This window comes from Sciurus vulgaris (genome assembly GCF_902686455.1).
Source record: "Sciurus vulgaris genome assembly, chromosome: 15".
Taxonomy (NCBI): Eukaryota; Metazoa; Chordata; class Mammalia; order Rodentia; family Sciuridae; genus Sciurus; species Sciurus vulgaris.
In genome coordinates, this window is record NC_136476.1 from 60,176,759 (window position 1) to 60,189,599 (window position 12,841).

Below are 12,841 nucleotides of genomic sequence, written 5' to 3' on the forward strand. Positions count from 1 at the left end.
AAAGTGTCTGTTCATATCCTTAACCCATTTGTTGATTGGATTATTTGTAGTCTTTGTGTAGAGTTTTTTGAGTTCTTTATATATTCTGGAAATTAGTGCTCTATCTGAAGTATGAGTGGCAAAGATAATTTAATTTTTTATTTTAAAATTAATTTTAAAGTATCAATTTGATGCAACTTAAAATTCTTCCATTATTACTTGTCAGTTTTGTATTTTAACTTAAAGGGTCTGATTTGGTAATCAATTAATTTTTCTAAAGAAAGTCTTTGAATATGCTCATGCTGATTATTATGGAAGTGTTTATATTCTGTTACTTTTAATTTGTTATCAAGTATCTAGTGATATAACCACTCTCATTCCTAGTTTTGCCTTTTTTCCATATCATCTTTCATAGGTTAAACAGGTTATAAATTTGCCTGTGTTATTGCTTTTCTCAAAGATAAAGCTCTCCATAATTTATCTAATTAACTATTATTTAGTTAATTATTATTAATTAATTACTATTATTTAGTTATTTTATCTTTATTGTTTTTTCAACTTATTCCTTGCTTTTTTTCATCATCCTCTTCATTATATCTTAAAAAGTATGCTGAAATTCAGGTTCTTTGCCCTTTCTTTCTAGATAATATTAACACTTCCTATAGTTATACCCTGTCTGATTTGATATTTATCTAATCTATTGTTACTAATTCCTAACAGTCTATAAATACTTTTGAATTTCTATTTAATGTTATCTATAGACTAAAAGGATATAATCAAAACAACTTTGATCATATGCCACTCCTGTCACTCATTCAGGTCATTCTTTGGGGACTATTTATACCCTCCTTCTTATGTGAAATATAGAGCAAGTCTCATGCCTTTCATTCCCCCTTTCAGGCAATAAAAATCATTAAAAAAGCATGCCCCCTACTATCCTATGCAAATTCTGTGAACCCTGAGAGTCCTTTAAAAATTTCCCTCTCACATTCTCCATATATTTCATAAGGTATACACTTATCAAATAAGTTAAGACATCAAATTCGTTTTAAAATTTTTCATTATCAGGTTCTGCTTTGGTGACCATGTACATCATTTCAAAATTTTTCAACCAACTCATACATTTTTTTTTCTTGGTGACATCACTGAAACTGAGTCACAATCCTATCCTATCATATTATTATCAGAAATGTCTAAATTGAAGAGACAACTATGTGGAGGATTATGTTCAAACTATGTCTAATTCACAGATTTATGGGAATTGACCATTACATTATGATTTCATCCTCTATGCACACAACTTTTTAAAAATGATTGTAAGACTTAATTTCAAAATATCTCAAGTGAGAAAATTTGCAGAGTTCAGGAATGAGAAAATATGGCCATTTTGATTTTTATTATACTACAGTTAGGTAATACAGTTTGAACTATTACTCTTTTGGAATTTACTGATGCTATGTATTATTTCCTAATAATTTTCACATTGTGACATACACAGTAAATTGCAGTGATTGTATGCCACACCAAGATTAACAAAGATGAGGCTGTTCACTCGCCTGCACAGAGGGCTGAGAGAATCAATATTTGAACACAACAGTAATCTATTTGAAATACTAGTTGGCAAGTTTTGCTTTAATATGTTATTAATTTCTGGAATATATTACATTGGAAATGTTCATAGTTTAATACACTCATTTAACCTTATATGTGTGTGTGTGTTTGTATGTATGTATAATTACCTGTATGTTCTCTATTTTATCCTTTAAGAAGGAAATATGCTAAAGATTCCTATGGCTACTGCATGTCAACCAACTTATGTCTACAGAAGATATATTGCTCTCTGCTTTTCAAAGAAGTGTTATTTCTTAATACAGATTCATGATTCTTACAACTTCACAGTAAATTTTATCATTCTACTGCAGATTATTGGACTCTAAGGGGCAGCACTTGAAACCGATTAGGAGAAATACACATAAACTAGAGTTCCTGAACTTGGATCTGGTATGATAAATGGATGATGTTTAAGTTGCCTAGTTTGCAGAAGGCAGATTGAGTTTTGAGTTGCATTTTGGGAGATGTTAGCTTAAGTTACTTAGAGTGATCATTTCAGAGTATCTGATTTTTTTTAAGCTACATTTAAGTAGTTTTTTTTTTTTTTAATTGAATCTTGCATTAGTTAAACATACATTTAAAAAAATGAAATATCTATTAAGCACCTGTGCAGGGTAATTGCCATTTTTTAGTCAAAAGTGTTTTAGAATCATATACTTCTATAAAACTTCTAGCAATAAAAATGAAATAATAAAGACAGGTAGTTTCTTGTTCGTACTTATTTGAAGTTGTGCTTTTCAGAGGTAAACTCTTTAAACTTTTAGATCATTCATTCATTATTAACCTCTATACCTTACCATACAATTTGTGTCATTATTTCATGGTTTATTAATTACATAGTTATTTTGGTTTCTTCATGTGTATAGTAAGGACTGAACTTCACAATAAGCCCTGTTTTCAACAAATAATCATATTAAAATTATTTTATCATGATTTTGGTTAAATCAATGTTATGTACTTATATTATTTTGAATTTGTATCTTCTTTCTGAGTCTCTGAGATGCGGAAAAAAGTTTTTTGTCCATATGCATTAAATTATTTCTTTTAATCGCTGATATTGTGAATCATCATATTAAAAAAAACAGAGATGCTAGGATTTATGGATGGACTGACTACCTAAAACAGGAAATTCCACTCAAATCAAGGGAAAACAGGAAGAAGGACAAACCTTGAAGAATAAGTTTGTGGGGAAAAAAAGAAAGGTTGAATGTTTTCTCTGATACACAGAAGCTAACCCACAATAAGGAGGAGGTGGTGAAGAATAGAAATTCAGTGGATTAGAAAAAGGAGAATGAAGGGCAGTTAAAGGAAATAGGAAAAGGAAAGGCAGTGGAATGAATCTGATTTACATTTCCTGTGTACATATATGGATACACCACAGTGAATCTCACCACTAGGTATAATCGCAAGAAATTAATTTGAAAAATAATCAGGGGTGAATGGCAGAAAGATCAATAGAGGAAAGGGAATGGGGGCAGGGAAGGGAAAGAGTAAGAGAGGTAATGGGATCAGAATTAGAATAAGACATATTCCATGCTTGTACAGTTATGTCAAAATGGATTCTACTGTCATGTATAACTAAGAAGAACCAGTAAAAAGTATTGTGTTATTTTCAGCATACTTATCCTGTACATGTTTAACACTTTTATATTTTATTATTTGAAATGAACATAAATAAATAATCAAGAGATAAAAAATAAGTTCTGTGGGGAAAGGAGATAATGAAGCTCTTGATGCAAAAGAAAGCAGGAAAAGAAAGAAGTTATCAACTCTGATAAAACCATACCATTTGAATGGGAAAGGATTGGACCACTTGGATCAAGACTTTACCCTTAGAATCAGCAGAATTGATGAAAATAAAGAAATGGTATAGTCCTTATCTTTAGCATTTTATATTGTTTCTAAAGAAACTATGAGAATAACTCTGCTACATGCCTTTCTAATGTGGGGATGTAATATACACAAATATAACTATATACCCATTAACATATGTTATGAATTCAATGCTATTTTTATTTGTAAAAGTGTTGAGGGACCAATAGGAATTTCAGGAAAGAGAAAAAAAGATTTTTTTTAAAAACTTAGGATGCCTTTACTGATGGAACAAACTTTGGTATGATGAAAAGAAATAGGATCTTGGAGAGAGGACATGTCTAATTCTCAAAGACAGGGTTGCACATCGAGATGGGTTAATGGAGAAAGCTAAGTTGCTCTCTGTGATAAATTGAGAAGGCTTTGAACTTCTCATTTTTGGATGGAGAATGGAGACCTGAAAGAGAAAGGAGGAAGGAGATATTGCATGGGAGGAGTAGGTAACAGCCCTGAGAGGCAGAACAGTGCTAAACATTGGAGAGAAAAACAGAGATGTGACTTTTAAAAATATTTGCATAGGAAAATACTACCTATCACTCTCCTGATCACCCCACAATATTTTTGGAAAAGTTACAATTTGGGGGTTTTATTCTGGGACTAATGATAAATATTTGTGTTCCTTAAATGTGACCACTGGCGTCTCTATTGAATTAGTTTATTAGTCTGATGATAATTAGACACAGACTTCCTAAAATGACTTAATCTCATTCCCTCAATTTTCTTCTAAATTTTTGGGCATCTTCTTGTTTAACCCAACTGGTGTTAATGCCTCAGGTCATTGTGATATCAAACAATTGCTGGCCACTACCCCTGAAGAGTGGGTTTGTTCCCCTGAGCAAACTCAGAGTTGGATAAAGGACAAGCCCTATAAGGGAGAATTTTTCAGGGAGTTAATAAAAAAGGCAAAGAATCACAGCTCCTTGGAGATGGGGTTTTGCGGGGCAGTCCAAACCCATTGCCCCTGAGACTGCAATGCTGCTGTGTTTCACAGCTCCTCTGGTTGTTGAAGCTACAGATTTTCAAGAATCTAATGTAACTGAAGAGAGGAGGACAAACATAGGATGAGTAAAAATATCACAAAACTGATTCTTTTCTCTGAGATTCATGTTTTTCTGATCAAATTGTTGGAAGCCTTTGGTGAGCTTCCAGATTTAAAAATGTTATTTTTAGCATTTTTCTTCAGCATTACTTTTTTTGTGGAGGAGCAAATTATTTGAGGTCCCTACTCTACTATTCCAAAGTGCTTGAAATAAGTACTTTTTGAATTAATTAATTAGAATGTTGCAATTCAGTATGATAAATTAGTCATTCCAAGTACATTCACATTTGTATTTTTGAGTATTGGATAACAGGATTGTGAATTGAAAAATGATAATTAAATATACCATCAGTGCATGTTAGTACTCTAGCAGAAAATTGCTTGGTTATTTTAAAATATATTTATTTTGAATTTCTGTCAGATGTGCATTTTTCCATATTAACTACAATAATAGGTATAACATTTTATCCCCCAAATATTACTGCTAACGCAACTTTAAAGTATTGTTAGAGATATAAAGACTCCATTGTGATCAAGCATATCTAGTTAAATCATTGTTTGTAAAAAAAAAAAAAAAGTCACAATTCTAAATTTCTCACCATTTCTTCTCTGTCGGGATAATTCAGAAATGCAAAAGGAATTGAAAATTTATTGATGATGTATTTTTTTTTCCTGTGGGTTTCAAATTTTTACTCTCATCAATGTAGAGATTATTTTCTTTGTAGAGGGCAAACATTTCCATTTGGAAGCAGAAGTGTAGCAACATAACTTCTCTCTTCAGGGTCATTTACATACATACTTGTGATAACTTTAGGAACACAGGAAACAATTAGCTGGAGCTCATCTATAGCCTAATTTCCTGCCAAATTCATATAAGCAATCTATCTGTTATCTATTCTGGTTATCCCAATTAATTCAGATTTAGGACATTTTGTTTCAAATTGGAGGTTGGCCACTCAACAGCAATTGCTGGTACATCTCCAGAAGATCCTTGGAATCCCAAAAGTTTAGGTGGGTACAAAATCTCTCCTGAACTTTCTGCAACTTTTATAATTGCCCGTGGGGTGCAGTTAGTAGTCAGCTAACTGGAACTCATACAACTCTATATACTTGTCTTCTAAGATTGGTCCCTGCTTGCTTTGAACAGAACAACTGACTAGACTCATAATGCCTGTCCTTTACCATTCAAGCTCTGTGGGCCCTAAATCTCTATTAGTGTAACAATCTGTTTTATATCCCCTACCACAGAGGTCTGTGTTAAGATCTTAGGATTCTTCTCTGAAATCTTTTTTAAAAATTTCCTTACTATTCACAGAGATATTTACATGCCATGTCTCATCTCTTTTATTTTACAAAAAATCTTGCTCTTTGGGAGGTATTATACCTATCTTACAAATCATCATACCTCAACTTAGAGAGAATGAAGTGCCACATCTGAGGACACAAAATTGGATATTTTACCATTGGAAGACAAATCTGACTCAAAGTTTAATGTGTGGGTGTTTTGTGTGCGTGCACATGTATGCACATGTGTATCTGCGTGTAGCAGGGATTCTTTTGTAGCAGGGATTCTTGACCCATCTGTGTAGGCAGCACTCTTTGAACACTAGAACATTAGCACCAAGACTGCAGGGAATTTAAAAAAGAACTTGAAGTAACACAAAACTTGTCAGGATAATTGCAAGAAGATAACAACCACAGTAAAACAGTGTTTCACATTGTCTTTAAAAGCATCTGCATTTACTTACTGCTCACTCTGTGGCCTTTCCATACCACATTACATTTGAGTGCAACTGCTAACTGCCCTTATATATTCACAAGACAGTGTTCTTACCTGCTATAAAAATACAACAGGCTTATCATTTCAGCACACTCACAACTCTTAAATACCAGCAAATTATTCCCTGCTGCGTTCAGTGCCTATTTTCATAGTGCATGCAGTCACACACACACACACACACACACACACACAAACACACACATTTGTAATGCTCTTACCCTCTTGAGTATTTTGTACATTAATAAAAATTTGGTAGTTTGTCTTTGAGAGAACAGTAACAGGGGAGTAGGAATACCAGTTAAAAGTCTTCGCAGCAGGTCATGGTTCAATTAAATGTCCTGCCAAAAAACTATCTGAATATTAAGGTGGTTGTGTCTCTCATTAGGCAGGTAAATCCTTAGAGTAGGTTTAATATAAAATCTACCTGAAATATTATGGGAGAGAAAAGATAGTGGCTTAGTTATGTCTTCAATAGCTATGTAAGTGCAGTTTCTGAAGTTTTGTTTTCAGCTCAACCCCCAGTGGATTTTTAGTTTAACAGAGAAGAAATTTTTTTATAATAATTCTTCCCAAGCTACCTCCAGCATCCACATTTCAGGTACTAGAAATTCTGCCATTCTCAAAATTCTTCCACAAGTTGATTCTTAATATGCTTTCTAATGCTAAATGAAAGAAAACACCTAAATGGAACTTTATTTAAAATGCTATGTAATAACGTTTATTGGGCATGTTGTGTTACACACTGTTCTAAAATATTTGCATATATTAACTCATTATATACTTAGAATCCTGTGAAATTAGTATATTTATTGTGGCATTTGCAGATTGGGAGGCTGAAGTATACATGTATTATTTCTTTATTTCTGTGTACTGGGTATCAGACCCAGGGCCTTACGCATTCTAGGCAAGTGCTCTACCACTGAACCATATTCCCAGCCCATGAATGTATTATTCCATTGACACAAGAGCAGCATAACCAGAATATGAATCATGGTGTTAAGAATCCAGAGACTTTATATTTAGCTTTTATTAAAAAAAAAAAAAAAAAAAAAAAAAAAAAAAACAACTATTGAGAAATGGGAAAAGAGAGTAAAAGACAAATGAGAAATTAAAGAAATAGGAAAGAACTTGATTTCCAAACTGTTATGGTTTGGATGTGAGGTGTCCCCCAAAAACTCATGTGTAAGATAATGCAAGAAGGTTTGGAGTAGATGTAATTGAGTGATGACTTTAAACTAATCAGTGAATTAATACCCGATGAGATTAACTTAATGGTAACTGGAGGCAGGTGGGGTGTGGTTGGAGGAAGTGGTTTACTGGGAGTGTGGCTATGGGGTACATCTATTTTGTATCAGGAGAGTGGAGTCTCTCTCTGCTTCCTGATCACCTTGTGAGCTGCTTCCATCTGCCACACTCTTCGCCATGATGTTCTGTCTCAACTGGAGCCCTGAGGAATGGAACAAACCTTCTATGGACTATGACATCTGAAACTGTGAACCCTCAAATAAGCTTTTCCTCCTAAAATTGTCCAGTCAGATCCTTTAGTCACAACAGCAAAAAAAGCTGACTAAAACACAAACTATAGGATTATTATTATATTTTGTTCTCATTGATATTAGATATGATTTCATTTCCCTTTCTTTTTAAGAGATTGATTCAGAAAATCCAGAGTTTGGAACATGAGGTTAGTAGCCTTTTGATGCAGAACCCAAAACATACATATGATATCTCAAGGATTCCTTCCAAGATTCAAAGTATACTTCAACTAGTGAAGCATATTTTTCTTCATTCTCCTCCAGAATACCATGGTGAGGGTCCAGAATTACGTTTCACAGGTGAGACACAATGTTTTCATACTCAGAATGGTAGCCAGCCTATTCCACTTACTATGAGATGGGGTCCTGACAAGGAAAAGTAGACACCACAGACATATAAACCATTTTAAAGTCAAAGTGGACCTATACCAGTCTGAATGCATACTAGTGTAAATCTATCATTTGTTCTAAGAAGCATTGTACTTTAAGCTCATTACTGACATGTACTAGAGCTTGATGAGCTAACTTAGATGAACTTTTACAGTAAAGTTTTAATTCTGTAATTAAACAGCAAATAGCTTTCACACTCATGCCAAGCTACCAAGTCTTATGTGAGCTGCTGAATCTCAGCCAGCAGTGTAGGAGGTAACACTAGCTGTAATTTTAATGACTGTTAAAAGTTCATGTTTAATAGCTTTGAAAATAGAAATGAGACTTGAAAAGTCTATGCAGACACCTGGATTGTGGAAGGATTACTCCAGTATCAGGTGAAGGGAAATGTTGATAATTACTCAGTGAATTTACAAAGTTAAAAAGGCAAAAATCATTTATTGCAGCCAAGCATCATCTTTGAGGTACGAGGGATCATGAAAAGCTATCTACAGTAATAAAATAAAGCAAAATACTTTCCTTGCTTGCACCTCATTACTGTGAATTCTGTTGATAGAGTTATAATTCTTTTAACACTAAATAATCTTTGGATCAGTGGACCAGAAAAGGTCCTCTTTAATACTGTTATAATTTATGATTAGAATCTATACATTGAAGTAATTCTTACTTTTGGAGTAGAACTGAATTACATGTAGGAAATATTTAATTTATATGACAATCATAATTTTTCCATTGGGACCCTTCCTTCTGTAGCCTATATACTGGGCTGCTTTTCAAATGTCACATTACCATCATAAGAAGTAGTAGCTGCATGTTCACAGAAGCCATTTTTCATAGTAATATCTCTCAGTTATTGTGAGGTGTTTCTTCTCAAGTGCCAAAAGAAATGAGAACACATTTGTATTTTAGGTTACTTATTAAAAGCTTCATTTTCTTAGATAAATCAGAATGTGTTTAAGTCCTTGGGTCATTAGAAGTGGTCCCTGTGGGTCTAGAATATTTAATCCAAAAGATAGGTTAACATGAACTCACACATGAAGATAGAGCTGTTCTCTTAAGAATTGTTGTAAAGTTGAATGGGCATTCTTTGTGAGGATAATATTTCTGAAATCATTTAGAAAAGATAAAATAAGTATTGAGAGAACTATGTCTAAATGGCAAAAAAAGAGATTGAATTCAAATTCTCCATACTACAAAATAGTTTAGATCAACACATTAAATGCCATGTCCCTTGTTTTAATAATAAAAGAATACCTTAAAATATCACAAAGGCAAAAAACATCCCTGTTCATAAATAAATGTATTGTTAAGATATCTAATTTCCATTTCATCCTTGTTATATATACCAAGAAAATAAAACTTAAACATAATAGGAAATATTTAAATAAAATACTGCATAACCAATAAAATGTACATCTATTGATATTACATTAGAATATGAAACATATTAAAAGAAATACTAAAAGAGGGACATGCCATAAAAATTGCATTCATACTGCAATCATAACCAAAGTTTATGTGTTCATGTGGACAATAGAACTTAACTATATGAGAACATTTTGAATGGTAGCTTAATTATTTTTCTTTTCCATCTGAAGAGTTTTGTTAAGGTTGATACATTTTTATTAGACATTATTTTGAAAAAAATAAGTATGTGAATAATAGGACACTTTAGAAAGAATTCTCTTCTTTCTTTGTTGCCTGATAGGCATGTTTTAATAAAGACTAAATAGATGACAAGGAAAATTTCGTAGATATTGAGAGGAAGAGAATGGGAGAGGGAGAGAAACTGAGAAGAAATATAATGCAACACTTTCCAAATATATTTAACTGCTTAAATTACACAATTTTCTTTTCCATCAAATTATTTTACCATGAAAATACTATTATGATTAAGTAACTTGGAGAAAATATTGCTTCAATCCCAACCTTTTGTATTATTTTTTTCATAAACCATTTCTCATGAACCTAGGGATTTGGGGGCAACAAGTTTTATCTCTAGTTACAAAGCCTCTTGACTGGGTTGGTGAAAGCTGATGATTTAAACAGTGATTAAAGTTCAAAGCTTAGAAAAAGTCAGAAGTGTATTCCAATAGACCACCCAAGAATCATTCTGCAATGTATATTTATGGAAGAGTGTTGAGAACTTTTCTAGTCAGAACACAATGTCATGGCTTTGATTTAATACTCTCAGCTCTGGCCAAAATTAAAGTTCATTAAACTAAGCACAGTGTATTAAACACAGATCTGCTCATTACTGAGCATCAACTCAATCATTGAGGACAGCTCTTTGAAATGCCCATCATTATAACATTAAATGTCATTTTATTACCAGAAAGTAACTGCCTGTTTGAAATCTTAAATGAGAGCAGGCATTGAGAAGCCATATTGAAAGCATCGTCCAGCTGACTATAAAAGTCTGCAGTAAAGGGAAATATTAATGACAGTGACTACTTCCCTTGCTTCAAAGGTTTTCATGAGTGTCATCTCTTTTCTATTTGCACTGACATACCCCTATTTCAAGATCTAATTCTCCTATTTTGATTATTGTAATAACTTTCTTAAAGCATGACCACCCTTCTGCTGTCATACTCCAACCCCTTTCAAGTAGATGATAAATAAAATGACTACAGAAATCTTTCTAAATCACATGTTTTAAAACTGTCCATTCTTTACTCAAGATGTTTTGATAAATTTTTAGTAATAAGAAAATAAAGTTCACCTTATCTTAACATTCAAGGCATTCTTTACTGTGAATATTATTTATATTTATACCTTTTAATTCTTGTAGCTTCCTTCCAGAAAATAATTATGCATGCCTATGATATATTACTATGCTTTCTGTTACTGTCTCTTCTATCCACTACTCACATACTTTCTGCTGCTTAAAATATTCTTCTTTCCATTGATAAATAATGAGATCACAATCATCTTTTGAGTAGGTATTTCACTGTTGAATTTTGCCCTTTTCTCCTTTCTAGAATGAACCACTTTCACTGTTTTCTCCCAGAGCATTTTGTTTTCATTTCTGTGAGCATAATCATTCTAGTATAGTTTTCTGGTTTTTGAAATAAGCCATTATAATATATAATATTGTGTAATGGTTTCATTTTAACTGCCGAGGACAGAGTTCATGTGTTCTCTATTCTGTATCTTTCCAAATTCTTTGAAGCATGCCTGGCATTGGTCAGAGTAAGGGAGAGAATTTCCATTTTGTTTTGGGATACCCTAGTATCACAAAAACACTTGTTAATGAACTACCACTGTGATGTTATAAAGCCCCAGACATGATTACACAGAGCCATGGGCACTGTAGACCAGCAAATTTCAAATATATTTCTTACTATGTTCAAGATTTATAGCAAAATTATCTTTTTGAGCTTCAATTTCCTTATCCTTAAAATGGAACATAAATTTCTTCATTGTGAACATTCAACAAGATGATATATGTATATAAAGTGTTTTCGACATTGTAGCCAGTTAGAAGCTAGTTATCATCTTTCTCTTTCCTTCCCTCTTGACTTTAATGCAGAAACAGACCATATTTCGTGGCCAACCAAAATCCTCTTGGATTTTGTGATTCATTGTTTTGTAGTCCAGTGACATCTGGGAGCCATGGTATGTCATGGCTTTTTAATAAAACCCATAAGGTATCTCCTAAAATAAACATGACACTATGGTTTAAGTGATGCCCTGCTTTTTAAATTTATTCAAGACTGGACTATGGCTTTGTTGATATATTAATCAACGGTACAACCCTCAAGCCAAACTCTCCTTTCCCTTTTACCCTGTGGCACATAATTAGAGATAAGCAAATTGATATCAAAATTATTAGAGAATATTTAAAATCAAAATTGAATTCTTGATTATGAATGGAAACATGGAGAAAATTATTTAGTAATTATGTCTCCTCTCTCATAAACACACCATAAAAGGGTGAAAGTATCTCTTCCTACCTAGGGCTATTTTTATTCCCTTGTACCTCACCTTCAACATGGAGATACCAAAATTTCATCCTTCCAAGAGTAAACTATTGTCTCTAGGGTTATTAAAAGATAATTCTTATCTGGAAATAAATGAAAAATAGCAGATTTTCTCTAATCAATCTCAAAACAGTTTTTTTTTTTTTTTTTTTGAGAAAATTTCCCCTTTTTTGAGTGTGTTAAGTAGAGGCCGTCACACAGTGGAGAAGGGAGCTGATGTTTAAGGAAAGGGGAAGGAGTCAACCATGGGGAAAGAGGAACTGTCAGGACCAGGAGTAAAGCGTGGTGGGCATGGTGACACGCTCCTGTAATCCCCGTACTCTGGAGACTGAGGCAGGAGGATCCCAAGTTCCAGGCCAGCCTCAGCAACTTATACAGGCCCTAAGAAACTTGGCAAGACCCTGTTTTAAAAAAAAAAAAAAAAAAAAAAAAAAGAACAAGAAAAACTAACAGGCTAGGGACATAGCTCAGTGGTAAAGTGTCCTAGGTTCAATCTCTAGTGCCCCTGTTCCTGAAGAAAGAAAGAAAGAAAGAAAGAAAGAAGAAAGAAAGAAAAGAAAGAAAGAAAGAAAGAAAAGAAAAGAAAGAAAGAAGAAGGGAGGGAGGGAGGGGAGGGAGGAGGGAGGGAGTGAGGGAGGTGAGGAGGGGAGGG